Raw genomic sequence first — 6,000 nt, 5'->3', positions numbered from 1 at the left:
CATTACACCACCACCAGCAGCCTGAACCGCTGATACCAGGATGGATCCATGCTTTCATGTTGTTGACGCCAAATTCTGACCCTACCATCCGAATGTCGCAGCAAAATAAATAAATAAGTAAAAAAAGAGACTCATCTGACCAGGCAACGGTTTTCCAATCTTACAGTTCCGTGTAAATGGAGTCATTACTGAAAAGAAAAAATGTGGCTTTCCATTGGTAGTGAATTCAAGCTTGAAATCAATTATTAGAAAAAAGCTGGAGTTTAATCAGAGTAAATTATTAAAGTCTAGCATATGTCACCAGAGAAAACTTTTTCATTTGCACTAGAAAAGTAAAAAAAAAATGTACATACTGTGTGCATCTATTTTAATAATAGATCCAATTTATCATCACAAATTTATCATAAATCATAATCATGTCTTTTATCTTCATTGTTTAAATGTCAAATCACAAAGTAAAGCAATTTTATTACCAAACTTCCACTGTGAACTTTTCCTGTACAAATTGATCTTTCAGTCCACATCATCTACTGTACAGTATCCCATTTGTCTTTATGGGTGATGAAAGTGGCATGTATTTTTAATTATGAGGTATGCATGCCGTTTCTGTCATGTGTGTGTGTGTGTGTGTGTGTGTGTGTGTAGTAGTTTGGGTTCCTTGCTGGCTGACAGGCCTCTCCACGTGTCTACTGTATGACTGAATGTTTAGTTTGGTTCGTACACATCCTCGAAACATCTACTTCAGTGTTTCCCGTCTCAAATAGAATCCAGGTGCTGTGCCAGACCAGGAGAGCACAACAACCCTGCACTCATTCACCAGCATTACCACCTCCCTTGCTCCTCACACACACACAGCTGCAGATGGAGCAGGGGTGGAGGCTCGAAGATAAAACATTTAGTGTTTATTATGAGAAGAGAGATGGAGAGCGGGAGAGAGAAAAAGACAAGAGCACAAGATAAAAGACGTGTGGACTGACAACATGAAAGAAAAAGCTCAATTTGTGGTATTACAACTAGTGATGTCTTCATAAAAATTCCCAACCAGATAATTTTCCTCAAGACCTTGGTGCAGTTTTAAATATCATATATGCACTCAACTTTATAATCATTTCTATAGATTTGCAAGAAGTTCATTTTTCACATATTTATTTTTAACAACTGATAATGTGTCTTCAACATTTCAAATAAGGGCATTATCATTAAGAGCTTTTTTGAAGTATCTGACAATAGGTCATTATAAAATATTTCATGTTTTCAGACCTTAAATATTGGGAAAAATAGTTTAAATAAGATTTTTAATCCCAGATGTTCCTTGTTTTAAAATTTCAATCTGAAAATTAAAGGCATAGTTCACCAAAAAAAATGAATATTTTATCACTATTTACTCACCCTTTAGTTGTTTCAAACCTTTATGTGTTTCTTTTTTCTGTTCAACACAAAAGAAGATATTTTGAAGTAAGCTGAAACTTGTAACCATGGCCTTCCATTATATTGTTTTTCTTACTATGAAAGTCAATGGTTTTTATTTTATTATTTATCTATTTTTTTTTACTTTTCAAAATTTTATTTAGAAGAGAAAAAAATTATGGAAGTGGGAAAAAATAGAGATAAAAACAAAGAACAAAGAGGTTGTCATATGGGTCACAAAATTAAGTCATTATACATTTGAAGTACATTATCACAAATTGTTTACAATGACATATTCAGTCCATTTTTGCCAGCACTTGTAGCACTTTTTTAAAATCAAATCTTAGGTTAAGTCAGTCTCTCCATACATTTCCTTTACAATTCCTATCTATTGAGCCCCTGTTGGAGAATCAGCCTAAAACCATTTTCAAGTTATGGCTTTTCTGCTACTTACCAAAAGGATTTGAATTAATTATTTGTCAATAGTTGGAATAGTTTCTGTTATTTTCCCAAGGTATAATGTAATAAATGAGTAGTCCACTTCTTCTCCAGTTATCTTTTTTATTTCAGTCGCTATTTCATACCAGAAGGTCTGTATTTTTTCCAAAAAAAAACATGAAAATGGTAACCCATTGAGGTTCCACATTGTCTCCAACAAAAGCCCTAACTTTCAATACCTGTACACAATGCGACCGTTATGAAGAACCTCATCTAATTTTTCATCCAAACTTTCTCCAAGCTCTCGAGTTTGTGGTTTTTCTGTCCAGTCTTCCTCTGTTATTTGTTGGTTTGACTATTTCTCTCATTTTTGTTTTATGTAATTTGATGAATGAGTCTTACTGTTTTGTATGCATTCATATAATTAGAGACCAGTTTTTTGTTTCTTCTTTTGTGTATGCATCCGAAAATACTGTGATCAAATTATAATCATCCTTAAATTTATTTATTTATTTTTGTTTATTAAAGTAAAACTTGCAAGTATCTGTAAAAATCCTGCTTGTCTAGGCCAAATGTATTTGATACGGTCTGATAACTCATGAAATGTCCGTAGGAGGTCACTGAAAATGATGCTTTATTTAATTATTTAACCCGGAATGTCCTATTGATATACAATTTATCTTCTACCAGGGAGTCCAGAGTTACAAAAAATATATATCACAACACGTAGACACACACAAAAATAATATAAACCATAATCAATGGTTAAAACATGTGCACTTTTCGAAATTGACAGTCTTTAAAATATTTTAAATATAGCGATAGATGGTACAGATTTCATATGTGGTATATCTTGAAGCTCATTTCATACATATGAAGCATACTTATAGAATGCAGATCGAAATAACTGTCTGAATAAACGCCATCTTAAGTCAGAGTATATCTGCTGATCTGGTATTAGAATTATTTGAACAGTACTCCAACAAAGTAGATATATACTGTGGTAATTTACCAACTAAAGCTTTAAAAATAAAACTAAGATATGTTGTTTTCTCCTTGACTCTAATAAGGTCCATTTTGTTATTTTATATAAATTACAGTGATGTGTGTGTGCACTTGTGAACCAGTGACCAAATCATAGGCACTATGATAAACAGTTTCAGAAAAAACCCTAGTATTGCCATTATACTAAACCTTATTTTTTTTCCAAAAAGATTAAAAGCTCATTGTATTACTATAATAGTCTTGCTAACTATGTCAAAAATGCAAGGGCGCTTGCCGTACAGCTCGATAATGCTGCTATATTCGGAGAAAGTCCAAAAAGTGCAATAAGAGGACACGGTTCAATGTGCATCTTGTCACAGAAGAGAAACACTTGAAAATGTATAGCCAAAAAGAAGTGATTGATGGACAAGCCAAAACATATGTATTAAGTCTGCAGATGCTTGATTACAGCGATCACATATAGGGTCAAAGTCTAAGTTATTTTTGGAGAAAACATTTTTTAAACAAAAATAAAAACCTAATGTTGGTCTAAGTTTTTAAAAAGGCTATCAATATGAAACCTACAAGTCAACTTATAATCAAGCCAAACACCTAAATATTTTTACAATTTTTCAACTTTTTCAATCTGTATGCCATTTAAAGTTTTCATTTTAAAATCGTGTATTGATAATCTGGATCGTGTAAAGATCATGTATTTAGATTTTTGCATTCAATACTAATTTTAAGAGATTGAGAGAGACATTTGAAATTCATTAAAAGCATTTTGTAAAGAGTCTATTATCACTTTATAGATGAAGCCATAGTGTAAATAATTGTGTCGTCTGCATTAAAAGATACATTTGCAGACTCAACAGCTTACCAAGTTCATGTACTGTATATATTTACAGGTAACAGGTTTTCTTAAACAACGTTGGTTCAACAGATTAAAAAAAATTCTAAGTCAAAAACCACTTGTGGGCGAGTAAATAGTGAGTAAATCTTTTTTTTCATTTTAGGCAAAGTCCCTTTAAGGCAAGTCGTTTCAGTCAGCGGCCATCTTTGAAACACCTCTTGGGCAGTATGCATTGGCATTCTGTCTGAATGGGGAAACAAAATTCTCCAAAACTGCTTGCCAAGCTAACAATTACATTTCATATTATGAATAACCAATAAATTCAACAACATTGTCCACTTAATTTCATTTCTAAATGTTCGAATCACACAAAATCTGTAGAAACTCACATCTGGCCTGAGCCCCTCCCTCTGAGTATTGTCATTCTATATCGATCGCTGACTGGCTCCTGTACTAGAAGGTGGGCTTAATTGCCATATAGCAATCGCTGATTGGCTACTGTACTAGAAGGTGGGGCTTTATTCGCCATATTGACAGTTACACTTTTCTCCATTCAAAAGTATACGAGTGACATGTCTTGTGTATTCTATAGTCTTTGTTTTAGGTGAACTATCCCTTTAAGTGTACCAAATGAAGATTTGTAGTAATGTCAAAGAATAAACATTTGGTTCACACAGAAACATGCAAGTGAAAAGTTTTGAAAATAAATTTTGTAAACCATTATTAAAATCTGAATAATTCATTATAGAATCTTTTGTAGAACTGAAAGGGGTAACACTTTATTTTGATGGTTCAAGTATTGGTCGAGTATTAGTAGACTGTCTGCTTAATATCTGTTGATACTGCTCCTTCAACAGACATTTAACTGACTATAAGAAACTTTGCAAGTACTTCAACTTACACTAACCCTAACCCCAACCTAACAGTCTACTTATAATCTAATGAGAATTAGTTGGCATGTATATGCAAATGTAACTTAAATTCAACAAACGGACCATCAAAATAAAGTGTGACCCTGAAAGCTTCCATGAACGGTAAAGGTTATTTGTGGAAGAACTTTTAAGATGCCAATAAAGAACCATTATTTCTAAGAATGTGTGTGAGAGAGAGACCAGTCTGGAAAAGAAAAGAGCATGGGGGAAAAAAGAAGCAAACAATCTGTGAAGTGTCTGCCGAGAGACAGATGGTGTAAAACAATGTCTTATTTCTGACCTCTAACCCTCTGCTTACCCTACTGACGTGGATATCTTATTATAACACTTCTGTACTCAGTTGAGCCTTTGACCTCAGCAGATCTGTGATCTTTCAGCGTGCACATGCATCTTTGTACACGCTTACAGAATAATAAAAACTATAATTCAATCTTGTTCCATACCAAATAGCAGAGTGATGACGTACAGGTTAATCTTGATCAACAGGTCACTGAGCAAGTGCTTACAAAGGAAATGACGTTCTTAAGTTGATAGACCTTCTAACAACTACCAGATTTCCTACAGCAGACCCAGACTTCAATTAAACCCTCACTTTAATACTCAGTCATGTTACCCAGTTTGTTCTCCTGATGTTCTGGCCCTGGAAGTACTGGATGTACTGGATCTACTGATGTCTACATTACACATCCCTAATAACACGGTGGACAGTAACAAATCCTAAATGTACTTATTCAACCATCTGTACTTGGAGTATTTTAACTTCTCCACATTGCTTGGCAGCATCACATTGTACTTGTCATTGCACATATTCTTCATTATTTTGAACAGAAGAAATTATCATCTGCTCCAAGGTGAGATAGCAGTGTCTGATTAATGAACAGACAGATTTTTTCAAACAGTTATGTCTATGAATTTGCTTGTAAATTACACTGAACTATTTATTTGTGAATTGGACTAATCCAATTGTATCTGTTTTCTCAAGTAAATAACTTGTGATTTGAATGAGCCAACTGAGGCCTCCAATAAAAGGGAAACGATCCAGTAAATTCACTGATTCAAATGATTCAGAGTCAGACAGAGTGAGTGTACACGATTCAGTTGCAGCAAGTCTCTACTTAATGATTTGATCCAAATAATCAAATCAGAGTCAGGGGTCGGCGTCTTTGTGTGGAGTTTGCATGTTCTCCCTGTGTTTGCGTGGGTTTTCTCCGGGTCCGAACAAGTTTCCACCCACAAGTCCAAAGACATGCGCTATAGGTGAATTGGGTAGGCTAAATTGAATGTGAATAGTAGTGTATGAATGTTTCCCAGTGATGGGTTGTGGCTAGAAGGGTATCTGTTGCATAAAACATTTGCTGGATAAGTTGGCGGTTCATTCCGCTGTGG

Source organism: Danio aesculapii, chromosome 13, assembly GCF_903798145.1.
Source record: "Danio aesculapii chromosome 13, fDanAes4.1, whole genome shotgun sequence".
Lineage (NCBI taxonomy): Eukaryota > Metazoa > Chordata > Actinopteri > Cypriniformes > Danionidae > Danio > Danio aesculapii.
This window is presented reverse-complemented; position numbering follows the sequence as displayed.